This window comes from Falco cherrug, chromosome 3 (genome assembly GCF_023634085.1).
Source record: "Falco cherrug isolate bFalChe1 chromosome 3, bFalChe1.pri, whole genome shotgun sequence".
Classification (NCBI taxonomy): Eukaryota; Metazoa; Chordata; class Aves; order Falconiformes; family Falconidae; genus Falco; species Falco cherrug.
In genome coordinates this window covers 57,689,324-57,716,570 of record NC_073699.1, presented here as the reverse complement: position 1 = coordinate 57,716,570, position 27,247 = coordinate 57,689,324, and the positions used below count along the sequence as shown (strand labels likewise).

General features: G+C 41.6%; 1 protein-coding gene across 3 annotated transcripts in view; it reads left to right on the top strand.

The window, feature by feature from the left end:
• Nucleotides 1–9,482: 9,482 nt before the first annotated feature.
• GREB1L (GREB1 like retinoic acid receptor coactivator) overlaps nucleotides 9,483–27,247 on the top strand; it is a 144,585-nt gene continuing 126,820 nt past the window's right edge. The window contains exons 1-2 of one of the 3 annotated variants that reach the window (XM_055704266.1): nucleotides 9,594–9,691; nucleotides 21,372–21,444. The gene's annotated coding sequence lies outside the window, so the exon portion shown is untranslated. Of the gene's footprint in view, nucleotides 9,556–9,586; nucleotides 9,692–21,371; nucleotides 21,445–27,247 lie in introns of those variants that run through there. The other 2 variants (XM_055704268.1, XM_055704267.1) reach the window with 2 other exon arrangements.

The following is a 27,247-nucleotide window of genomic DNA, read 5'->3' as shown; positions in this document are numbered from 1 at the left end:
TGGACTACTGAAAATGCCAGCTTGAATCATAGAATGGTTTGGGTTGGAAGGGACCTTAAAGATCATCTAGTTCCAACAGTGATTTCGTGGAGCTTCCCCCATTCAGGAGAGAGAATGTATTTTGGCCCTCTGGCACTTTTTGGAGGCGCAGAAGGAAGGGGTTTTGCATGTATATAAGTTGTGTGCAACCATCTCTCAATGCTGGCTGTATTACCTTCCATTAATTCAGAGCTCTTGCTCAGTTTGCTATAAGGGCTCAATTCAAGCATCTCAGAAACAAAATCTGGCAAGAACAAGAACTCATGTTTTTTCCACGGGTTTCCTCAACCTCAAGCACCCCTCCCTGCACCCTTATATTTTGCTGTTGGCCTGCTTTCCTGCAGAGGAGCTAATGTCAACACTTGCATGTGTCTCTGTGTGCAGATTTATGTGTATGCAACTACGTGTGTTTTAACATCTCACCGCTGTATTATTTTTTTCATGTTAGCTACAGCAACACAGCCTATGTTACTGGGAAGTTAAAAGTACCTAAAAATGTCCATTCTTTTTTACTGAGCACAGTTGCTCACTGATGATAGAAAAAGAGACTGCTGGAGAGCACCTTCTGTAGCTCCCTGCTCAGAATGGGGCTGAGTTACCACATGCTACTCAGGGTCTTTTCCAGTCAAGTTGCAAATATGCCCAGGGATGGAGATTCCTCAGTCCCTCTGGGCAACCAGTGCTTGAAAGGCTTTTTTTCCTAACGTCATGGTGGAATTTCCCTTCTTTTTCTCCAATAGGTATGTGACAACTGGTGTTTACAGGAGAAGGCAGTATGCTTGATGGTGGTGTGATGAAGGACAAACTTCTTTGCAGGGAGGGGGCATTTACATTCTTCAGCGTGCTCTTGGTCTAACTGGTTGCTCAGCAACTCCTCTCCAGTGAAACCAGATAAGATTTGAGTAGCAACATTGTTCTCCCAGTCAGTGGGCAGTTAAATGAACAGGTAGTTGAAGTGTTTGATGAAGTCAAAGTAGGCTCTGTTTTGACCAGCACTTTAATGATCATTGTGTTCACCTGTCGCCATTTCATGTCCATCTTCTCATGCCAGTTTTAGTAATTTCTTGTTCCACTCTAGTAGTATCTCTTGAAGGAATTTATAAACCATTCCATATAAACCATTTATAAACCGGATCTATCTGCTTTCAGCTCTGACTTGCCAACAGCACTGGACTCCATCATCAAGTCTTCCACTCACAAGTGAAATGCTTTTCCTCCTACCCTCAACTTCATTCAGAGTTAAGAAGTTCAGTGTCTTGTGATTTTGCAGTTTACTTTTGCATAATGTTCAAGTTCCTGGGGCTGATGATCACAGCAGATGTAGACAGGACCCAAGCATCAAGAGTACAGAAGTCTGGCAACGCTAGAAGTTCCCACCACACCACACCATCTGTAAGACACAGCACACTTGGTAGTTTAGGAAAATACTTTCAGGTGGTCTCTTGAAGAGGTTCCTGCTGAGACAGACAGCAGTATGCCTTATTTTAATTTTGGGGTGCCACAACCCAAGAGGAATCTTCTGACTTTCAACTAAAGAATGTTACATAGAACTGAATTTACCTATAAGGAAAAACCTTCCTCAAGGGCTATGGGAAAACAACACAAAAAAAGAAAGCAAAGGAGGGCGGAGATACCATACATGTAAGATTACTGATCTGAAAACACTACTGCTCTGGAAGCAGAAATCCAGTATATGTGGTCTAGTATTTTATGTCAAGTCCATAGATTGCTAAGCCTCACGAGCAAACAAAGACTTAGCTGCCTTTTTGTTATTTCAGATGAAGAAAAACTCTTGTAAACAAACTAGAAAACCCAGAGGGGTTTGTTTTGCATAACGTGGACCTACCCTTTCTCTGGAGCTGCTGGGACATGGACCATTCTATATAATAAAATAATAACGGAAATGAATAGAGAATAACTATTTTTATGTTAAAAATAATCCACAGCATTAATAGAGTCAAATTTTTGTAGCCCGCAGGATTTTCTTCCTCTTTTTGGCTGACTGGACAGCAGCTGGTTTTGGAACTGTTTCTAACCAGCAGTGCAAGCTGGCAGGTTTCCTTGCCTCCTGACAGCAGTCATAATCCTGTTTAACTGGCAGGAGGTACCAAGAAACCTGTACAAAAAAGCCAGTATATAAATAACATGACCTGAAACCTCATGTTGCAGTCATGAGGATCCAACCCTAACCAAGCTGAGACTGGGAGCTATATATTGGCTGTCACAGGTTCCAAGGTGGAGCTATGCAGGGATTAGCGCCACAGTTTTCCCTGCTGACAAACCCAAGCACAAATCTCATCCCAGACTGCTTTCAAAATGCAAGCAGGGCCCCTCCACTGATTCCCTTTCATTGATGCCACCAGAAGACCCACAGAAATGCAAAAGCTGTACAGCAGGGTCTTAGCAAACTCACTGTGCATTTGGTAGTACCATGAGCTTAAGAGATGGTAATATAGTGAAAGACAGCAAATGATACTAATCTTGACAAAACTTCCCTGACACCCAGATGGATGTAACTCAGTGTTAAAACTAGTAGCTTTACAAGGCATGAAGCTCAATTAATCTCCCAGGAAAGTTACACAATGAGAAAGAAGAGGGGTAGTTAGATAAAAGTGTAATTAATACATTATAATTCATATACAAATTTATTTTTGCAAGGAGGTTTGCAGGCATATAGATACTACAGCACGTAACTTGTTGTGGTGGGTTTTTTTTTTCCCCTTTTCTTTGAGAAACAGGAGAAACAGCTGGGAGATGAGTAGCTAAAATGTTCTGTGTCTGCACACCTGCAGAGTGCAGGTTAAGACAGCTCAACGCCAAGACCCTAGAAGATGCCCAAGAGAGGCGTGGTGGCTGTTAGACATGTTTCTGAAGCTCTGTGGGTAACCCTTACTGTGGGAAAGCCAGCTGGCAGGTCACACCCCACATTACACCTATTTTCTTTCCATGCTTAGAGAGAACTGAGCCAAGCCATCCCTGTATTCACATACCTCCGTAAATTCTTTTGGAGAAGATGGGGTATTTATAAATATGGGAGCAGATAGCTCTGTAGGCTCAGAGATTTGCCTCTGCAAGACCAAGAGATTGCTATTGACAGCACTTGAGCCTGTTAAGATACAGTGAATGAGGGACTAACTTCACTTAGCAGCTAAGGTTTTCATTCAGATAAAGTCTGGTGTACCATGATGTGTGTGGACCTAGTAGGAAAACTGAGAGGGGAGGGCCTGTTAATTCTGGCAGCTACACAAGCCTGGGGAATTTACTGTAAGCTGCTTTAAGTAGGAATTTTGTCTGTGTAAAGGGAACAGTGACAAAACCAAGAATGGTTAGGGCTTGTGTAGTCTTATCCACCTCACCTCAAAAATATTTTCCATTTGTTAAAACCCCAAAAGTTCAAACGCATCTATGATTTCTGGCAAAACCAAAACAAAGTCACAAACCAAGATGAAAGTTTGATACCCTAGATAGATAAACCTCCATAGATGCTAGGTAGTGAAACATGTAAAGCAATTTTTAAAACACTAAAAATGCCTTGCGCGACAAACGTTACACTAAGGCCATGGGTACTGCAATTGTGAGATGTCTATTTTTCACCGTTAAAATGCTCAATTTCTATGGCTTGACTCCAGGATGGATTCAGGGCCATTTTCTCTGCTATTGTTAACATTCTTGCTAGCTCACGAGCAGCACCTCTTATGAAGAGCAAACAACTATTTAATACAAAGGCAGCAAAAATAAAGTAGGAAGTGAACTCACTGCCATTCCCCAGCTGGGTTCAGAATAAATATCCCAACAAACATCAGCCAGCACTGACATGCTAACTGATGAGATTCGCTGCTCTTACTAATAACAGCTACAGGAAGCATTGCAAATTTGGAAATTAAAAAACATTTACCATTCACTCATCAAAGCTCACGAATGTCCTACCCATGCTTTCAAAGATCCATGGAAACTCTTTATACTCTAGCTAAAGAGAACAAATCCAACTAAAATCAGAAAACTCTTCTTGAATCTTTTAAAGCAATCAGTTACCATGCTTTTAATTTTTCTTTTAGAAATGATGGAGTATTGGTAACATTTTGTTGCATAGTAAAAAACTAGAATGTGTCTTCTTATTGAATAAGGTCAAAATGGATTGTGCTTATTTCATGATGTATAAAACCCAGGCTCAATCATAAAACCTGAATTCATACAGTATAGTTAATTTCAATCAGCCACAGTCTAAAGTAATGCACAGACTAGTTACTAAAAAGGATTCCAATGGAAGACTAGTGAATTCTGAAAATGAATTATGAAATCAAATTTTATACAAGGAAAAAACCCCATAAAAACTATGTAGAGGCTCTGCTTTCATAAATGCTAGCTTACAGAGTTTTCCTTCACACGGAACTAACTTTTTCACAGTAGCTCTGATAGTGCTGAAAAGGGGTAGGTAGTTCTTTTGCACTGCCTTAGCTGGAACGAAATTGAGTTTCACAAGTTAAGTAGAAAATTATAAAGAGAAACACTGTTACAGAGTCTCTCATGCAGCACAGTTATACAGGTGCCAAAGTTCTTCCTGTTCAAAGACCTTTGATTTAGGTGGGATAATGCATTTTCGCTTTTGCTGGGATACAGTCTGCTGTTAAGGGCATGCTTCTTTGCAAAGGAAATGACATCCTACTGTGCTTTGCATGATAGATGGAGTACAGTTGCCAACCTGTAAACAAGAGTTGGCACTGCAATACCAAGTATTTTATAGAAAGTTCTAAAAAAATTGAAAAGCTGGCTATAGTTTCTACAGTCAGGGCGATTGAGATTCTAGTGATTAGATCCAGGACATTTATACAACCATCTGTTTCTTTTTGTGAAATTATTATCTCATAACAGCGGTCATTCTGCAAAATCAAGGAGGAATAGAAGGTGCATGTGTGCCACTGACTATGTGCTACTGCTGAACTTCCAGGAAAGCCTGCTGATCAGGTGCTCAATTTCTATGGAGTGACTAGTAGAAAGATAAAACAAGTATGTTCTTATTAGTTGTAAGAAAAACTCTTTTTCATCTTGCTGTGCACTATCAATTTTTTTTGTAGGTGTGCTAAATACTAATGCTAAAAACACTGATGCCAAAATATGTATTTTAAGAATATTTCAGTAAAAGAATAAAGATAAGAAATCTTAGATATGGTGACACTGGAATTACAGCAGTGTCTGAGCGTCAGATCTCAGAAACAATTATACATCAGCTCCCCACCTCCAGCACTGCTTCCTGTTTCATCCTACCCACCTGTTTGTTTCATCCATGTAGAATAAATGTTTTTTAGGGAATATCTCTTAAGTATTTGGATAGTACTCGTTTCGTAGATGCCTTGATGTTAAATAGGCCTGATCCAACTCTACAGTATTACAACTAGGGCAAGAATATTTCACATCATAATAAAAAAAGTGACAAGGGTATAATAAATTATAAAAGACCATTGGTGATTCATGCAGAACGATGAAAGTTATTTGGAAGGCTCAAACCTGAATCACCCACCAGGATGGTGAGGTTCGCTTTAGCCCCAACAAAGAAGTCAAAGCAAAGTTTGCTATCAGCTTTTAACATTGGCAAGACCAGGTCTGTGGAAATCAAACACTTCATTCAGGCAAAGTTTAATATCAAAGATTTGGTAGGCAGGATCAAATAAAGATTCATACTGATGTTTCTAGGATAGAAATTACTGGGTTTGGTGTGTATGAAATCAGTCGCTCATGAATAACAAGAAATTAAAGCAGAGAATTCCCTTGTGCAACTATTTATTTATGTTTTTTGAAACCTAATTTCAGAGGTTGGATACATCAAGTTATCAGTGAATATTTAAATCTAACAGGCATGACAAAAACACAAGTTCTAGTTTAGAGAATGATCTAAGATGAACTGATGACCTTCACTTTCAGGGAAAAAAAAGGTTGAAATTTTTTGGGAAGTTTGCCCTCATGGCTAGGAAGAGGCTAACTGTCAATTCCTACTATGCACAGTATTTAGAATACTATATCCAAAAGGATCATATTCCTATTACTCTCAAAACCAGAAAATATGAAGGAAGTGAAGAGCTATTTAAAGGCAGGAGGGAAACGCAATTCATTACAAAGGCTCAGGACTGAAGGATCCTTACCAGCCTCCGTAGTTCCACTGGGACCCAGCAATCTTTGCACAAACTGTAGTGTCATATTATGTTCTCACACAGTCTTTTATAACAGAAGATAACATAAATGATGGTATCTTGCCTTGTGAATATGAAAATGGCCAAAACACAACCCACGAATGACAATTTTCTTCTGTGTTGCCTAGTCAGGTATCAGAAAATGCTGCTTGCTAAACCAGGTGTTTTCCTGATGCTGCGTCTTCACCTCAGTGTTAATTGACCTTGCTTCCCAAAGAGAGCCTCTAATTGCTGTGTGACTGCATGTCTGCTGTCAGTAATTCCTAATGATTGACTCCAATTTCTCACTGCGTGAAGTTGCACTCTCTTGTTCCCTCAAACGTTCTTTTGTTCTTGATGCCTGTATGCATCCCCAAACTGTGTGGTCTCTCCTTTATTTCACTCCAGCAGCTGCTTTAGCATTCTGCGTCTTCTGTTTCAGATACATGAGCAGCTCTGCACATTTCTGTTGTAAGTATCATAGCTTCAAACCCTGAAAGACTTTTATGTCCCAAAATGTTCTTGTTACAAATTTTATCCTGCCATCTGATGTGCAATATGGCCCACAGATGGTACAGATGAAACCACCCTACACGCTGTAAATGTTGACAGTCAAAATAGAAAGTTAGAAGAAAACATATAATTAATTTCTTCCTTTGCAAAAAAGCAAAACAAAAATAAGTCCAAATAAGAAAAGTTACTGCATTAAAGCTATCAGAATAATTCTCACTCATTCAGTAGATAACTCTTAAGTAAAATTAAACAGTTTGAAACATCCAGGGACATCTAGACTGCAGTTACTGGGATCATTTTAGATATAATTAAGCAATCTAAGTTAGAATTATCATATGCTATAGCAGGTATTCTACAGGCACCTTGATATGCTTGCAAATCTCTTATGAACTTTTAACAGTAATAATAAAGTCACTGTCTAAATCTGTGCAGGGTCACATGTCAACATTACCTCAAAGGACTGACACTGATATTGCTTAATTTCATTGTATTCTGCAGAGTATCAACAGCATAGCTGACATATACAGCATACCAACAAACATACTAGAATGGCAGCCTGAACTGTTTTTCAGCTATCTACTTCCAAGTTCCCAGAAAAAGTAAGCGTACAACTTAGAACAGGCAAAGTGGCAAAGCTTTAGGACTTGATCCTAAAGCCTGATCTGACTTGGCAAGTCTCTTAAATTCTGCCTCAGCTGAATTTTTAGCTATCTGTTGTGAAGGGTCATGTTATTAGCAACTTTATAAATACACAGATACCAAGATAGTTAGGCTAATGGAGGTAGCTTGTCTTCAGATAATCCACAGCTGCAGCCCAGCTTTTAGCAATTCAAGTATGTAAATAGTCATGTCAAAGCCAACTGATTTAGCTATTCACATAAAAATTACATAATCTCAGAATTGAAGTATCCAATGAACAAATTTAGTTGCAAAGCGTTATTTGGGAGGTACTTTGAGAACAACTGTGACATGAAAGTTTGTATCCTGAAATACAAATTCATATGGAATACATAAAAGGCAGCAATGTATATGTTTTCTATATATGTGTTGCATAGTCTGAGGTGGCTTGAAGATTCCTTCCTGGCAAGTTTGCTATGAAGACTGCATAATGATATGCCCCAACCTCTGGTCTCTAACTTATCTACACAGACACACGCACCATTACTACACTTTCGTATCCCATTCAGTGAAATGAAGTGCAAATCAACATGTCATAAAGAGCATTGCTCAAATTAGTAAACCCAAACTGAACCAATAGTGAAAACCTCTTTAGCACCTATCAGAAAGAGTGTGATTAAAGCAGAAAAAGGCTAATCTTGTTGAATGTTCAAAACCATCTATGTTATCTATTAGACAGACCTCTGTTTCTTATTTCTGGACTGAGCAGCATTACTGCAGTGCCACACCATTGCTGTGCCATCTCTGCTTTCTCCATGATATAGGGACAGTTTTTTCCCCTCCCAGCTTTTGATGGGAAGTCTTGTTATCTCTGGTAACAAGAATACTCACTAGGATGCTGGAACTTAATATTTTAACCAGCAAATACAAAAGAAAAGGATGTGAGAAAACTACTGGCCATCTTCTTTTTCTCGGTGTCATGCAGCAGCAGGTTCCTGCCAAAGAAAACAAACAACACTACCACTCTTTTTGTCACTATCACTTTTTTCTCAGCTGTTGAGGCACAAAGATAGGGCACCGCATAAGACTGAGCCTTATGGTCCCAAGAGAAGAAAAAAAGACACAACCCTTTGAAAAGTTAAGTGAAAAATGAGAGAAGAGAGTTCATATGGTACCTTAATCAAAGGTAAAAGGAAGACAATGCAAAATCGTTTTCCCTCAGTTCAATGGATATTTACCCTCACCGTGCCCTGCTGCATCTCTAGTCTCCTTCTCACACTCCTGCTAAGCCCAACCTCCATCTTTAGACACACTAAGAATCCAAGCCCATTGCTTCCCCACACAAACTTGGGCTCCGTTTACAGCTTTAAATGTCCCAGATCCTTCTGTTTCCATCCCCGCCAACACCCTCAGACCCCCTCACCTCTACCTGCCTTGCCTGAAGCCTGTTCAATTTAACCTCCAACACAAGTATGTGCACAGTGCCCTTCTCCAGTCCATCTCCAGCATCCTCCCAGTGTGTTCAGCCCCTTCAGCTTCCACTTTTCTGCTCCTGGACTAGCTCCGCTTCTAACTAAACCTAAACCAAAATATGAGGCAACCCCTCAAACTTTAAACTCTGCCCACAGGCCTGACCGGTCTGTACTGCAGGGCCACCTCTCACAGGGTTGTGCAGATGGCCATTTGGCCACCGAGCCACGCTCGGTGATTTCTGACAGGGTTTTGATGCTTCCCAGCTTCGTCCTTGGCTCCCCGCCGTGCAGGGCCTCGTCCCTTCCCTCTCAGGCTGGAAGCACCCCAGCTCGCTCTCTCCTCGCCGAGCGCCGGCCGCCATGTCCCAGAGCTCGCTGGCCTCCGCCTGCCCGCTCCACTAACCGGTGGCCACCCCAGCGCCCGTTCCCGAGCCATCACCTCAGTCCTTGGCGCGACGCGGCCCCGCTGCCCTGGGGAGGGGGAGGCGGCTCCTCAGCCCTGCCGCCCGCCGGACACCCCCTCACCTGGGTGCGGGTCCCCAGCGGCCGCCGCCCCCTCCCCGCGCCCGCCGCCCCCCCGACCCCGCTCCCTCCCCGCTCTCAGAGCAGGAGGGGCGGCACCTGCGGGTCCGCCCCATTCTCCTCCCCTCCCCTCGCCTCCCCTCCCCTCCTCCCGCCGGAGAGAGACCGAGACCCGGAGGGAGACGGTGGCACCGAGGACGCCGGGCGGGACTGGCGAGCGCAGTTGCTTGGTGTGAGGGGAGGGAGGGAGGAGGAGGAAGGGGGGGGCGGGGAATAAAAACAAATAAATAGCATTTTAAGTTATTTAAAAAAAAGTGAGGGACGGGTGGAAGGAGGGCCTTTCAACTTCTCTCTCTGCCCAGCAAGGTAAGGGAGTGGCGGGGGGCGCGGAGCTTCACTTTGCCTTCTCGCCGGTTTCTGGGGAGGGCACAAAGGCAGCGAGCGGGTCGGGGCGGCGGCGGGGCGGCAGCGGCGTCCCGCTCGCTGGGTGTCAGTCACCCCGCGGAGCCAGCACCGGGGGCAGCGGCGGGGGGCTGCGGGCTGCCGGCGGCGCGGCTGGCCGCGGCCGGTGTCACTGCCGGGCTGCGGGTGCCTTCCCCCGGGTGGGCGCCAGGTCTTTGTTACCGTCGTTTTGGATCGGGGTAGGAAATGACCCCGCGCCGACGGGGCAAGGCGGGGGCGCCCTGGCCGGGCGGCTGGGGCAGCAAAGCAGCCCCTGTGGGCGGGCGGCAGGCAGGCAGCGAAGCCGCGGGGAGCCGGGGGCAGGCGGGCGGGGTGGGCGCAAGGGGTGCAGGTGGTTCTGCTGGAGAGCGGGCGGGCGGCGAGCTCCCCCGCGCTGCCGTGCGGGCGGCCGCCGGCAGGGGGCTCAGCTGCCTCGTCCTCCGCGCCCGGGGGAGCCTTCGCCTGAGCGGGCGAGCGCCGGCGGTGGGCGGCCCGGGGCGGGGGGCGTGTTTGGGGGGCATTTCTGGCCATGTGCGGGCTGGTTTTGAGGAGGGAAGGAAAGGGTGCCGGGTCTTCTTGCCGGGGGGGGGGGCTGTCCCTGTCGCCGAGGGGCGGCGGTGTCCCCTGAGGACGCGGCAGCCCAAGGGGCAGTAACGGTCGCGCCGGTGGGCGCCGAGGGCGGGCTTGCCGCCGCGGCCCTGTGACAGGCGGCCGTTCCGTGATTCCTCGGCGGTGCTGACGGCCGATCGGCAGGTTTGGCTTGCCGTTAGGAAGCGAGGGTAGAGGGGAAAAGACCGGCTTCGATGGACCCAGCGCCGGCCCTGCGCGGCGGCTGGCAGGCTTACGGTGGGCGCCCGCGGCTAGGTACGGCCGGGCGCGGCCCGTCCCCGCAGCGCTTCCCGAGGCCTTCCTGACACCTTCGGAAGATGAAAACTTTGTTTAAGCCATAGGATTTCAGCCGACCCAGAAGGTGGGCCAAGGGCAGCTGTTTGTTTAGGCCTCGAGCCTGCAAATATTTATCCGAATTCTGAAATTTAAGAATTATCGATGGTCAGAGATGTTTGAAGTGCAGGAGACTTTAAATTACTTGATGGAAAAACATTTCCCATGTCTGCTGCTTGTCAGTACATTTGCTTTAAATACCCTCAACATACAACCTTTTTTTTTTTCACATTTCTATTTGTCTGTCTTTGAATTGGTGACTCTTACAACTTCTCCACTGGATGATATTTAAAGTATAGCTGAAATAATATTTTGTATTCTTCCTACTTCGTTGATACCTTGTTATAAAGAGCTTTTTAAAAGATAGGAATTAAAGACTGCTGAAGAAAAAAATGCTGTCTTTTATTTCCTGACTGGGAATAACTGAAACATAATATATATTTTTTAAAAATAATTATTACTGTTGTTTAGAGCTGAGAGTGCATATATCAGTTGTGGATATAGTTATATATGTGATCTCTGAGAGGACAGCCAGAGCTTTATGCACTTTTAAATACTGTAATGCACACTTAAGTTTGGTTTCTGTTAAGGGATATGCCCTTCAAAGAAAAGCAAGGGTGGGTGTTCTATTGATTGAAAAAACTTATTACATTGGTGCTAGTGGGATTAAAAAAAAAATAAATTTGAAAGTATTAAGCCTTATCCTGAAGCATTTGCTTATGAGTGCAACAAAAACACTTGTGGAGCTGGTGGATTAACTTTTAAAATATCTCTTTGCAAAGGAGTAAGGATTGTGTGAGGGATGTCAGAGCTGTTAAGAAATCTTTATTTATTCCTTCTGGTTTTTGAACATATGCATATTTTTTTCTCATGTATTCTCAAGTATTTCTAACAAAATGCTCTAGAAAGTCAATGAATAATGTTCAGTATCTGCCTACCTGTTTAAAGGGTTGGTCTCTGAACCCTGAAGGTATATTTATACATCTGTTGATACAGATAACAAATACAGTGCATGTTTTTGTTTTTTATTGGTAGTGTTTGTGCAAAACAAATTTTTGGCTAAGGTGTTTAACAGAAAAAGGATGTAGTTATAAAAAACAATATGTATGTACCAGGCTTTTTATTAATTTGATTTGGCTGTAGATAATGTAACTATCAGAAATAGCGTTGATTTTTTAGTAAGGCAGTTTTTAAGCCCAGGATGTAATACTAAAGGAAATAAGCAGTAATAGGCAACCCGATCACTGGGCTTTTACTGGGATAATTAAAATATGGGAAGTTTCTTAGGATCTCAGGGACATCACAGATGAAAGGAGGGGTGATCCGTGTGAAAAGTTTGTCTAGGTTTCAAAAAAGCACGTTTGGTTCAAGGTCTTCTTAAACACATAACTATTGGCATTGATATTTGGCAGTTCAACAAGTCGTGTTGAAAGTACTTTGCAGATACAAGAAAGAAGAAAGGTTGGTAGTGTAATTTAGGAGACTAGTTACTTGCAATGGGATATAAGGGAAAAACCTATTTTTTAAGGGAAATCTGGAAAAAAACTCTGTACCCTGCAGCCTATCATATTATAAATCCTGGGCTGTTCATTCAGCGTAAAACTAGACTCAGTGTAACGTCAAAAACATGCTCTAGGAAATCTTATTAGTAACTTTAAAAAAGGATTGAATGAAAACTTAGCAATTTTCAGTGTTTCTAGAAAATTTCAAGTGGGTGTAGAACTAAGGATTTTACATTCAGCAGTGTAATCTTTTGTAGTATCTTTCATATTAAGCATTTTGGAGTGGTTTTTAAAAGTGCTTTTATGCTTTGTATCGTTCTGTACCATATGTTTTGTATTTAATTCTTTGAATGACCACTGAAGTGCAGCCAACTTTGGGTGAATGTGGCAACTGTTAACTAGCGCTTAGCAACAGTGCACAATAATCAAGACGGGAAGTGAAGAAGAATACCATGTCTAATTGAAACTGCAGGGGGCATTTAGGTAGGTAGAACATAATTAACAAAACCTGGGGCTTGGACATGATATTAAGGCATCACATCTTTACTCTTTTAAAAAGGATTGTGATATCATTAATGTAAAAAACATTTTGGATTTGTGGTTTTATACCTCGGATGGATAGCCTTTCTGAGACATACTTGTTTTGTCTATTCTTGCATAATCATTTCTCGCACATAATGCAGAAGACACGTTTTCCTTTGCTTCTAAAACGGATTCATGAGAAGGAGGACTGTTGAGAAGAACAACAAGTGAAGGCGTAGTAAGCCTTGACATTTTGACAATGATGTCTTTTAAAGAATTAGCCTCGTGAACTAGAGTTCATTAGGTATAGTAAGTAATTAAGATATCTCTAATATTTTGAAACAGGTTCCATTGTCACTCTTAAAACAACACTATATGTTTACAATTAATTTTTTGATATTTTCTGTAAGAATCATTTACTTTCCTCAAATCCCGTCTTGTCATGACACTACTTAAAGTATTGTGAAAAGTGTTGCTTGTAACTATTTGTTCAAAGCACTTTTGCCTAATATAGTTGGTCTCATTTTTTAGAAATTCCAAATCTGATAATTTTGATTCATGCTGTATTCTGTGTAGAGATACAAGACATAAAATTGGTCCACGAATGTATATCCCAAACACATTTTGTTTCTAAGAACTCTGAAAATTTCCTCATATAATGAGAGAACTAGTGAATGAATTTTCAGTGAGTCATTACAGAGATTCAATTGCAACTCTAAGCATGGCTAGTATAGCCCCTGTCAATGGATTCAAACTTGCAGGTAGGTAATGATGACCCAAAACGAAGGAGCCGTGCTGTGGGGATGCTTATAATGGAGAACTATCCAGTAGCATTAGGCTCTTAGTATTTTAACAGAGTAATTAATGGGTTTATAATCCGAAAAAAACCAAACCCATAGAATATCTGTTGGAGGGACTTACAGATGACAGAAATTTGGAACAGTTTATTCACAATGGGAATAGCCAAATTTTGTACACTGCTGTTGTTGGCTTGGAAGTATCTAATAGAAGTATGGAGTTCCTTATAGAAGTGACAGGCTGGGTTAATGGGCCAAGGCCAGTTGTATGAGTTTCAACAAGGAGAAGTGTTGGGTCCTGCAGCTGGGTCACAACAATCCCACACAACGCTACAGGCTTGGGGAAGGGCAGCTGGAAAGCTGTCCAGTAGCAAAGGACCTGGGGGTGCTGGTTGACAACTGGCTGAATGTGAGCCAGCAGTGTGCCCAGGTGGCCGAGAAGGCCAACACCATCCTGGCTTATATCAGAGACAGTGTGGCCAGCAGGACAAGGGAGGTGATTGTTCCCCTGTGCTCGGCACTGGTGAGGCTGCACCTCGAATGCTGGGTTCGGTTTTGGGCCCCTCACTACGAGAGGGACATTGAGGTGCTGGAGCGTGTCCAGAGATGGGCAACGGGGCTGGTGAAGGGTCTGGAGCACAAGTCTTACAAGGAGCGGCTGAGGGAACTGGGGTTGTTTAGTCTGGAGAAAAGAAGGCTGGGGCGAGGGAACACTATCACTCTCTACAACTACCTGAAAGGAGGCAAGTGGGTGTCAGTCTCTCCCAAGTAACAAGTGAGAGGACAAGAGGAAATGGCCTCAAGTTGTGCCAGGAGAAGTTTAGATTGGATGTTAGGAAAAATTACTTCACCAAAGGGGTGGCAAAGCCTTGGAACAGGCTGCCCAGGCAAGTGGTTAAGTCACCATCCCTGGAGGTATTTAAAAGATGTGTAGACGTGGCACTTAGGAACATGGTTTAGTGGTATATTTGGCAGTGTTAGGTTTATAGTTGGACTTAAGATAATCTTAAAGGTTTTTCCAACCTAAAGTAATTATTTTTGTTTTGGGTGACTCCTGAAGCCATGTCAGATGGTTTCTGTTGTCTTACTCTGTCATACAGTAATGTCACAGCTTCTGTGGGATTCTTCAGGGATGTGAGAGGCCACAGAGAATTGTGTAAACGAAATGTATTTAATGTAATTTTCATTGAGTTAGCATTTTAGGTTTCCTGGCACTTCAGAGTTTTAATTAAAAAAACTCATATGCTTGATCTGAAGATCTTATAGCACATACTGTCAAATGCTTTGGTTAATTTGCATTTTACTATTCTTTATTGCAGTTATACTACAGTAATTAATAAAATTAATATACAGTAAATAAAAATACAGTAAGAACTGTATGTTGTGATATAAAATCACCAGATGAGAAAGATGGTAGGGAGCAACTGGAGTCAGTATGACAAGATCTGATAGAAACCTTCAATTACTATTCCCCATGTAAGGTTTTAGAGAGGTTATTTTGAGGTAGTTTTTCAAACTGATGGAGCTGTGAACAGCAAAACAGCGTGGGCAGACTTAAGATACTATTACTTAAGAGATTACCAGACATCTGTTGTAGTGGTTCCATGAATAAGCATGGAGTGACTAGTTTTATAAAATGCTGTGCAAATATCCTTCTGTTCTCTGCCTTCTATCTCCATCACAGTCTGTAATTAGCTCTTCTCAGGACCGTTGGCATGATCCGAGCAGAGCACTTTGAGGCAAGTGAAAAAGTTAAGTTACTGAATATAAGTGCAGTCTGAAACACACTCTATTTTAAAATAAAAACCACCACTATTAAAATGAAGATTCATCTGTGCATCTCACCAAAAGTAACAGGACTTCCCTGGAATGTACAGTGTTAAGTTGTTAAGGTTGGTTAGATGGTTGATTATTTTAAACCGATGCATTTAGGGTGGCAAATGCAATTGAACATGTTGCTAGTATTTCTGTCTTTTTTGCGCTGAATTCTGCTGCATCTCCTTCCACAGCACCGATTTCTCTGTTGAATGGAGTACGCACCACCAAAATTTCAGAAAAATCAGTAGCCTTCTTTGGAAGACAGTTTAGGCTACTGTTTTTGTCTAGAATCATATAGAATTTTAATTTGGCTTAATAAAGAAGTATTAGTGTGCATAGGAAATGTTTTCCATCTAACATTCTACATATCTGAGCGACATGCCTATGAATTAGGCTCCCCACCTTCTTATATAATGGTACCTCCAACTTCAAAACTGGCTTTCTTGTAGGCTCTCAGGTCTCTAGACATAAGGAGACCTTTTCTGGGCGTTTGATCGTTAAATTATGCTGTTAATTTGATGGTATTTTTTTCTGCCTGTTAATTCCAGCCGTCTTTTAAAAGATAAAGGTGGTTCACGTGCAATTCTAATGCCAGTGCTCAGTGAGATTATGTATGCTCTGAGTTGTATAGTGTCTTCCTTGTGTTATCAGTCAAGAGTAATTAGTAGAGTGTTTGGAAATTGCTGCGTGCCTCATCCTCCACAGTCTTCCTAGTAAAGAGGAAATGACCACTTTTTAAAAACTGAGAAGTGGCACAGCCTCCTTGGCTTAGTGAGAGCTGAGCTCTTTGGCACTTCCTCCATCGTACCCACTTCAGAGTGGTGGTGTAGTGGTGAGGAAGTGCCTCATTCCCAACAGCTGAGTTCAGCTGCCTCCAACGGTATAAGGAGTCTAGGGGAACTACCCTTTTATACGGGAGTCACTGGTGAAATAAGGACGTTCACAGCAGTTTTATAAGCATTACTGTTGCCTACCCACATTACCGGTATCTTGGGTTGAAGAGCATGTGTGGCAAAACCTTGTCTTGTCTTGAGGGTTGGTAGTTTGTGATTTGCAGAGACCCAAGCGCTCAGTTCCCTGTCCTGAGCCTTGTGTCCTTCAACTGCTGGTTTAATACTTTATTGCTATTAGTTCTCTGCTTACTGTCTCCTTGGTGCTAAGGTGTTGGTTGTAATAGTGTTTTGCAGTGTACGATTGCATCTCAGTCTTGTCATTCAGCAGATGGTTTCATCTACTTTTACTGCTTTTGTTCCTGCCTTACTGACCTTCTCCCTGTGGCTTGTCAGGAAGCCCCCCAAATTCAGTGTTCCTTTAGAGCCCTAGGTGGCTTTATTCTCCTGTCCTTTCACACTTTCAGTCCACTTTGAGAACAGCTGTTTCATAAAGCAAGCTTAATCTTGTAGTTTCTTTAAACCACTTACACTGAATCAAATTCTTAGTGCAACTAGGTGATTTCTTTGAGAGGACTGAGAATTAGGTCTTGGTTTTTACAGCTACAGTGCCCTTCACTGCATCAAGTAAAGGGAAACAGCTTCCTGCCAGTCATGTTGTATGTGACATTTAAGAACACGGGGGTTTCCTAGTCTTGTAAAAAACGCTTTCCAAACTTATTTGTATAGATGAAATGTTAAGATGTTGTTACTCTTTATAATCGTAATCTCTTGGAAGGAAAATTCTGGTTGTGAGAACAATAAGAAATTAGTTGGGTTAGCCAAGCGATCAGTACCAGCTCCTAGAGGAGCAAATTTGAAGAAAACCTAAGGGAAGGGGAGGGAAAGGGCAAAGCCATCCAAGAAGACTTTAATGCTTCGGTTAGAGGCATACAAAACTACTGACGGAGTGTTTAAAAACAGAAGTTCAGAGTGAAAAATATGCATATCTTCGCACTCTTGATTGCAGCAGTTTCAGCAAATTTTGAAGGTTAGCTCTTGCCAAATCTCTCTTTTTTTTTTTTAATAGGAGACTCATTCCTCAGCTTCCAAGCTTCTTGAGGAAGGGGAAGATGATTCGTCTGCCAGATTATTTCACCTTCTTCCTCCAAGTCCACAATCGTGATTTTAGCAGATGTAGGAGGCAAGCTGGATTTCAAGGGCATCAAGATTAAAACGTTAGCTGTCACAAGCTTTTGTGTCAAGAGCTATGGAATCTTTCCTGTGAAACAGCAGGACATCTAAACATACAGATGTTTTTTGTTCTTTAGCATCAACTTAGTAATACCCTTCTTTCTTACTACGTGCCTGAAGTGTTTTAGGAGCTGAATAGAAAATGCATAGGCAGTTGCCTCTTCCAGGTCCTCTAGACTTGACAAACTGGGGAGTGCATGTACATATATATATGTGAAAGAGAAAAGGACATGAATTAGAAATGCTGGGATCTAATATCATAATGGCCCAATGTCTTAATGGGTTATAGGATTCTTTTTCTTTAATGATTGTTTGGCTGAGATGGCTTTATACTGGTCTGAACTCTAACATTGTGTTCACAGTTTATATGTGTGTATGACTAGACTAGGAGTTCTCGGTGTGTAGTAGGTGTGCCACTGGTAATGTTATTCAAAACAGTATGCCTCAGAAGCTCTTAAACAAAAGCCACCATCAAAAAACCCACTTTAATTTTAAACAGCAGATGTGACCTTGTGGCAGAAAAGCCTGGGGGTGGGGGGAAGCATTCTCCTGGCTGCTCTCAGCTATCATAATGAACAGTGTTTGCTTGCTGACTGTCCAGCATGTTTGTTTTATTGAGAGATACCTTGTGCCTGGTGGCTGATGGATGCTCAGTTTTCATCTGCAGCACCGCTAGCTGGCTTTCTGTCAAGCTTGGCTTTTGGGGTGATTCCAGTTATGATGTGGATCTGGTGTAGAAGGAGGGAGGCTGTGCTTGTGATAGGGGTTAAGCACTCCCCTACAAAGTGCAGCACAGGTTTTCAGCTCCATTTGCTGTCACTGTAGTAAATCCATTTCTGATTATGTGCTAAGGCCAGACAGATTAACTGCTGAGTTGAACTTATGAAGTTGCATATGTGTGTTGCCAGAGTTCCTCCTGCTGAAAGAGGCAAATCTATATAACCTGTAGGTTCAGAACAGTTAAAAAATCATCCTAACATTGTTGCTTTGATGTCTGTTTAAAGTGGGGGGGGGGGGGGGGGGGGGGAAGGTTTTCTTTTGATCACCATGTTTAAAGAATGCTGTCCCAGCAGTGTAATAAATGAAAATTGGAACTGGGATGTACTTTTGATAAAAGACAGTATTCTTCCAGATGCTTTTTAATTAAATTGTCCTGTGAAAGTGGGCTCATCTTTGAATTGAGTAACATGCAGTTTGGGGTCTTAGGGCTGAAAAAAGAGAGAGGTTTGCTACAGATGATGCATAGTTTTGATACTTCTGATGTCTGATGATACTGGTATCTTAAGCTGGTGTTCTCAGTTCTGATTTGCTGTATAAACAAGTACAGCATGAACCTCAATGTATAACCTTGACATATGACTGGATCTTTGCTTTGTAGTTCACTATTAGTTTGTCCAAATTGCAAAAACTATGTATTGAGAAACAGATAAGGTATTTGCATGGATTAAAACATTTAATTTTCTTTGAGAAAAACTCTATTTTGTGCCTCGGACTTTTTAAGAAGTGGAACTTCAGTTCTTGATTCATTGTAGTATAGCTGAGAATTACCGAGAACCTCACATTTTAATTTGACAGGTTAGTATGTCAAAAGTATCGATGCAGATCAGCCATGAACCAAAATAAGTCAGTAGTGTTTCACTTTTACAAGATTTCCAATCTTTGGCCCTTCTTTGAGTGTGAGGTTGGAATAATTGACCTTCAGAGGTCCCTTCTAACTCAAATTACTCTGTGATTCTGTTGTTTGTTGCAAAGTGGGGTACTATAAAACCTGTAAGACTAGGCAGTATTAACTATTGGTAAGATACAGCTTCCTGAAGCAATTAATCTGGCTCAAGGACTTTGCAAACATACTCAAGGAATAGGCTATTGGCAGCATGAACTGTTTTAGTAACCTGCTTTCCACTGTCTTTCTGGCCATTTTTCTGCTGTGTGGTAGATGTGCTTTCTGTTTGTCATCAGAAATACATGCCGACTGCATATCCAGTCACACACATCAACAGAGAGACACAGTGAGTTCTGTTACTCACAGCTGTCTGCAGGTCTTCCTTGTCATGTTACTGGATGGCAACCCAGAAATGGTCTGGTGGTTGAGGCGTTGCTGGGCATGTGTTAATAGGAGGGTTGCAAAGCTTGAGTGACTCCATAAGAGATTGATTGGCCTATCTGGGATGGAAGGTTGAGCATCAAAGAGTAATAATGATGCCTGATGAATTGACATTGTTGTATTGTCTAAAATCAGTCTTTCTAGATTGATGCTTGTAATGAAACATTGTACTCTAAGGAAACTTAAAATAAGCCTAGTACTATTGATTTTAAACCTTTTTTCAGGACCAAAATAAAGCATGCGTAAAGAGGAGATTCTTGTTTATGTTATTTCAACCAATCACTTCTACTTATTTTGTTAATTGGTGGGGTTTGGGAACTGCTGTTCTCAATTACATGCCCTTGTGCCTCTTTCTGATAACTGAGTTGTGTGTGAACATTTGTTTTATTTTTCTGGACATGTTGATTTTTATGTGGTGATTCAGTATGTGGGTTGTAGTTTCCCTCTGGTTGCCATATTCTAGCTGAACATATTCCATATGTAGAGGAAAAGCAGCCAAGCATGGAAAGAAGAAGGGGGTTGCCCTTTTTAATTCCAGTTATGAAAAGGGGAATGGAGGCTGGATGTCAACATACCTTTTCCTGCTCCAAATGATTATCTGAGTAAACTGTGGGAAGTTCAGGTTTTATAAAAAACACAGCAAGGAGGAAAGAAGAACTAGAATTTGGCAACTAGAGATCGGATGTTTTAGGAAGAAGTTGACTGGCAAATTAACAAGGGCCAGAGAGCAGAACTCTTTTATGAATCCTAACTAGTCCTTTGCACCAAGGACAGAAAATGAGGCCGTATGCCTGGAAGGAGGCTGGCCTCAGGATGAATTCATTAAAACAATACTGTCCTCCTTGTTGCAAAGTACAGTTCATACTGGGAGGGACTGATAAATTTCTCATTAAAAATGCTTGTTGAAAATGAGGTCTATTCTGTGTGTTGTCACAGTGTCTTTCTGATCTGGAATAAATCACATAAACTGTGTTTCTTTCAACCAGTGTGCAGAGATAAGAGAACATAATGGTGAATCTTCTGGTGTCCATACTGTCATGACATGTGCCTGGAAAAATAGCCCCAAACTATGAATACATAAGGAGAAAATAGTTTAAGAGAAATGTCTTCTTTTTAAATGGGTTGATGTCAAACTGGTGAGTAAGCAGTTAAATGCAATGGCACCATGTAGCCATATGAAGGATAATATTCAGATTGTGATTTTCTTTGTTTTGGAAATGAGGCTTGCAATGACCTATCTGCAGTCATTACTGGCTTATCTATCCCTGATGTTTTGTAATTCCTTCTCTGTTTCTACAGGTAGACTTATTTTCACATAACAGAATTTTTAACTGATCATCACTGTTCTTTACCATTCTGTTCCTTTTCCCATCCTTTATGGGAGAAAAGCACTAGTATGATTTTAATAAGATTTCTGTGTTCAACTCATCTTTGGGTTCCATTTCTGCTACTGCTGAATTACTTGCTATTGGGAAAACATGTTTTTGTAACTTTAGCTCAAGTTTAGTACATCTCACCAGAGCAGGTCAGAGGTAACTGTGGAATGTTCGTGTGTTCTGAACATGGCCGATTGCTACTATGTTCCATGGCAAAAAAGATCGGGTTTCGTTTGGATCATTTACAGATACATGCTTTATTTTGCTGGAGAATTGCCTAGTTCAAGGTAAAGAGTCAAGTTAAACTTAATGTAATAACAGATTGAGTTAGAAGACCTAGAGTTCTAAACTAGCAATTTGAGAGCTAGAGAATCCATGGAAAATCTGTTCGTGATTATTTATTTATTTATTTATTTTTTAGGAAAAAGATAGTGGAAAGCAGGCTACTCTGACCTCACTTCATAGAATCATAGGATTATTGAAGGAGATCTGAGGTAAACTTGCATCCTTTCGCATTTTGACCAAAAAATATGCAATATGTCTGGAGATTCCACATTGGCCAGGGAATACAGAACTTGCTTTGGACACTGAAGAAAAACACGATGGCATATTTAAAAGGGGAAAAGGAAACAACCTTTCTTTCCCCTATTATGTGGTTCTCTCTCTTTTATCATGGCAGAGTGGTGTGAAGGACGTACATTTGTGAATGTGAGAGAAAAAGCCTCTTCTAAAACTGATAAATGCTTATGCAAAACTACAATGTAGGTTATTTCCTGTAGGGTGCATTATGTACCAGCCCATAAAGAACATAGGGCTTCTGTTGCCATGGTATATTTCACACCATTTACACTGATGTTCAAAAGAAACAAAACAGTTGTAGTCTGTAAAAAATTTAATAGGCCAAATTACTAACATGCATTAGAGAAAAATTGTATTTTTATCATGTCTTATGTAACCAAATCTGAATGTGTTAGAAAAACGGGTATATCTGTTCCTGAATAACTCTGGGATAACTATCATTGCCAGTCTGATCAAAGAGACTAGTTTCCATAAAGAACTGGATTTCAGTGACAGGCATCTCACTAAGCTGTGAAGGGGCAAGGAAAAACAGCTGTAAAAATGTTGATGTTGGCCATGAATTTACATTTCATTTGAATGCTTGGGGTGATACTAAAATGTGGACTTAGGTTTGCAGAAGACCTGGTTTTACTTCTGAATTCTGCCGCTGAGAGAAGACACGTGGCTTCTATGTACCTTGGTTTCCCTATCTGTAAACCAAGGATGCTGGTTGTCCTGCGAGTTGTTTAGGCACTGTGTTGCAGTAATGATTAGCCATTACAGTCTTCTGTGGCTGAGCCTGCAGGATCTTTAGTTCAAGTCTCCTGTCAAGATCTTGGGCTGCTAAGCTTCATCAGTAAGCTTTACACACAGTAGACTAAACTGTGTTCTTTGCATACATAGAAATAGTTATTAATTTGGCTTCTGTGTTCAAACATTATGTTTAATTTCTATTAACTTAATGTTAATTAGTTGAATATAAACATCTCAATCTCTGGTTTCCCTGTGAGATCTCGTTGCTATATGCGGAGAGCCAGGGCAGCATCTCCACCACAATGACTTTGTGGTGAAATTGGTTTGAAAGTCCAAGGCCCTTGGTGTGTGAAGCAGCCTGTGGCTGGGGCTCTGTTTACCCACCGTAGCGGTGCTAAACAGTATCTGGGTTGGTGTTAAAGGAGTATGTGAAATAGCCAGTGAAAAAAGGCTGGGCTGTGTTTCACAGACGGTCTTCGGCTGGCTAAAGCAAGTGGTAGTTGAGGGGGGAGTAAATAAGGTGTTTGTAGACCGCATGCTGTCACAACCTTTCCCCTCCCCCCTACCCACTCACTCCTTTTTTTTTTTTTTTTTTTTTGGCCATATGTTTTAGTAGTCTGTGTCAGTGGTAATCCTGGCTCTGCGCTTTTAAAGGATGATTACCCGGTTTGTTGCCGAAGTGAGACTTTTTTCTTCCCCATTTAATTTTTGTGGTCATAATTGTAAACTTTTTAAATTATTTTTTTTAATTTTATTGCAGATTACTCTTTGTATGGCTGAATTTAATCACATCTCTGTTTTTGCAGCCTGCTGGCCTGTAAGCAGTTTGTATTGTAGGGGCTCAGACAAACCGGTTTGTTCTCTGGATGCTAATCTGAATTTCAGAGCTGCTGTCCTTTACCCCCTGGCTCTCTGCTCCCCTCCCCCTCCTCCTTGCTTCCACAAACAGCCACATCGGGTCTCTTTCTTCCCCCTGGCCCAGCCCAGCAGAACAGTAAATGTTGATTATCTTTTCCTACTCATCCCATACCCCAAGTAGCTGATTATCACTTAGAGTGATTGATGGACTAGAGAATTAGTGCTCTGAAAATTCAAATGCTATGAAAGTCTGCTGAGCCGTATGTTACGTTGCAGATACTGTGTTGCTTTTATGGGATTACATTTTATGGATTTTTATGGGTTAAAGCAGGTACAGGGTTTTATGATGACTTTCAAAAAAAGGTCATCTCTTTTGTTAGAGTGTGATCAAGGTCATGTTGGTTTTATATAAAACGGTCATCAGGAATTCCCCTCCTCCAGGGAGTCGTTTCACAGGTCTCCAGTGAGCCTTGACCAAACACGGAGGGGTTGCTAACTAGCATTGGACCCTTGCTTGTAACCCACCTTCATGGTAGCTTTCATAGCATGGTTACAGTTAGCCACCTTCTTGCCTAAAAAAAGGGAAAAGTGGCTAGTGGGCATGCAGAAACACGTTGTCATTGCATGGAATAAACCCTCCTACCTCTCATTTGGAAAATAAACAAACCCACAAACATACCGCCCTAGTAGAACGAAATGTGTGTCGGGGAGGAGGGGAATAACACGTAGGAAAAGATTTATGCCTTCCTTTGGTCTGTTGCTTGGTAACAGAAAATGCCTCTTAAGCCTATTTTTGGAGAGGGGAGGAGTGAAACTTGATTCAGTGACCATCTGTCCCGAGCTGGTTGATTTCCTGTTGAGCTGTCCTTTGTTTCTGTCAAACAATTGATTGTTACCCTTTCCAGATAAGAATACTGTTGGTGACATTGCCCTGAATCAGCAGGTTGGCTTGTGGCAACCACAAAACAGACCTATTAATTTTAATTATTTTTTTTAAATGTTTAAGGGGTTTTGGTTCTTCCAAGGCCACTATCTGTGGTTTTGCTGGGGTTTGTTTGTCTGTGTTGTGTTTTTGGTTTGGTTTTGGTTTGGTTTTTTCCTTTTGGGGAATGCCCATCAGTACAGTAGGCAAGTATAATAAATGTAACTGAAACTTTTTTTTTTTTTTTTTTAAAAGGATGTAATAATGCCCTTTTCTTAGTCTGAGATTTTCGGGAAAAAGCACCCATGGTTTTGGACCTGTTAAGCCCTTTGGCAGTGGGGGGGAGCAGAAGTTAATTGAAGTCACTATTGAAGAAATCCCCACTGTTTCTGTGAAAACAAACCCCACATTCTTAATTGCAAATGGAATATTTGCTATTGTTCTTGCTTAATTGTCAGAAAATCATTCTCTGTTTGAATACCTCCTGGTGTTTGCTGAATAGGTTTGAACTCAGATTATTTTAAAGTCATCTATTTATATTTGCAGAAGCCTATATTTTTCTTTTAGTTTTATGCATGCAGGATATGATGTGCATGCACATGCAACTATGTGGTATCCTCTGTAGGTGCCATTATTTGTTAAGCATTCCAATACTGTTTGCTTCCCTGCCCTGAATTTCAGCTTTTGGAGAAGAGGTTTATAGTTCCAGGTATCTACTGAAGAAAAATTAAGGCATGTGTGTCTAGAGCAGATGGGTAATACATGCAAAAAGAGAGGGAAGTCCCTCAATGCAGTAGGACAATGATAGCCACTGTTACTGCCTTCAGTCAGTGAAACTCTCCTGTAGTATTTGCATGATGCTGTGTTACAGAGGAGGGTGAGAAGGAAAGAACTTCAATACAAATGTCTTGGCATCTTACAGGTCATTGCTTATTTTTTAGCCTATTTACCAGTCAGCAGATAAAATTGGGAGGTAATTCCCAAAAGTCACTTCACAGCATGGAAGTTGTTAGAAAAGTTAATTTCCCTTTCTCTTCTATTTTTCCCATGTGTTCTCCAGGTTGCTTTCCACAGGTAGAAGAGTTTTTTTGTCAACAGCTTTTCAACACGGTCCTGGATTATCAGATGAATATGTCAGATTCAGCTCTTTCTGAAGCTGGTAGCAAGGTGCCTACTGAATGTTTATGTAGTGGTTGTTGGGTCAGGCATGCTTGTCAGATTTCCTTTCTTTCTTTTTAAAGTTGCATGTGGTAATTAAAATTCTGTGATTTGGCTTAATAAGGAAGGTTCGTATGAAACCATGTGAATAAGCCTGTGTGATAGCACTGTGGCTTGCTGGTTGATAAGCCCTTGCATCCTCCTTGTTGGTTGCCCATTTCCTCACCTCACACTCAGCCTTTCCTCCTGTTTTCCTGCTGTTTGTTTGGTGTATGCTGGGATCTGGCAGAGGAACTGGTCCACTTAAGAAACAATTTATTTTTCCAGGTTACTTTTTAGGAGGATCAGTTCCTTGATCCAGTTTATCATTGAGTGACATGCTGAGCTTGGCCAGTGCAGTGGAACACATGGGGATGGAAATGGTCAGCACTGAGTGCAATAATTTGTTGGGTTGTTTTTTTTTAAATAATTATTTTCTAACCATTAATGTGAAATATACTGTGAGGTGTTTTTAAATGTGCATCCTCTGTTAGGCAGAGAAATCCTACTTTGGGATTAGTTTGGAAACGCTGTAAACTGGACATGTGTACAGACATCACTTCTGTAAAATTAATTGAACATGCATATGTGCTGGTTTTTGCCCTTCTTTTGGTAGAAAGCGGTAGGTACCACCAAACATACCTTTCAGGTATTTTCAGTCTGTCTTGAAGTTACATTGAAATCAAAATAACATTTATAGAACTAGTGCCAACTAGCTTGATGTCTGTGGGCCAGAAAGTTTAAACTTGGCAGTGAAGGAACTGTTCTGAACTGGATTGAGAACTGATTCAATTTTTTTCTTCCTGCAGAATTAAATTTCTGTGAGGGGGAAAAATGAAGAACTTGGGAATTTTATTTGAGGTTTGAAAACCCTGTTGTAGATACTTGGAACACAGTTTTGTGTCTGGCATAGAGAAATTGATGAGTGTATGTTCAGGTCCAGATTTTCACTGTTCCCTTAAAAGAGCATTACTAAGCTGTATAGCTCAAATTGTAGGGAACTGACAAAAAGTCCAGTTCTCACAGCATCTGGTGTGAGCAGTTGAGTCCATGGCCTGTGCAGATGACAGAGCGGTTAGAATACAGGACTGCACTTATCTTTGTGCTTTCTTGTGTCCGGTCGTACTGCACTTCTCCCATTAAAATAGATCTGATGTGTCCTTTGTTCCCAGATAAAAGCAGCTACAGAACTGCCAGTCAGAAGGCACAGCACCTTACATATGGGAGGGCAGTAATCCTAGGAAAGGAAGTAGGTAGAAGACCGGCATCTGCTTGCTTTCATATTCTCATGTTGCTGTTGCAAAGATGGAATTATTTACGTATATTTTTTTGCCTTCTCCTGAACGCAAGCAGAGTCGGAGCAACTCTATTCAGTGTCAGGGTGTTCTGCAGGGGTTTTCTTCTGTGAAAGGGAGTAGAGAGGTAGGGTCGTGATAGCTGCTTTTTTCTTCCTGAGTGAGTTCATGTAGGTTCCTCACCTATGTCATTGTTACAATGTTCCTATTGCAGCTCTGACTCATCCTCCCTTTACAAAGCTGGTAGCGGTGCTGCCCTTAATACGGGTCTGAGAGATCTTCACCTGTGATGAAAAGGCCTGTTTGTGGCTTGCGGGAGAGAGTTTGGACACTGTAGCAATGACTTCCTACTGTAAGAAGAATGATGTTATCCTTTCTTCTCCAGCGCACAGCCCCCTAACTCCAAAACCACACTCATCAAAGGTGAAAGTGCCAAGCTTCCCTTCTTCTAGCAAGGTATGGTCCTTAGTACCACAGAGAGGAAGGACCAAAACAAAGGTTTTTAGGGAGCCTTTTTTTTTCTAACAAATGGCTTGTTGAAGCTTAACTTTGGAAAGAAAAAAGCCATGTCTTCAATGGAGATACATGGCCAGCTACTTCATAGTCCCTCACAGTCCTCTTCTGTGTTAGAAGCTATTCCCCAGGTAAATCCTTGCCTTTAGAAGAGCTCCAGGCTTTGGCCATACTGGACTGTGCTTATCCTCTAATCTTTGC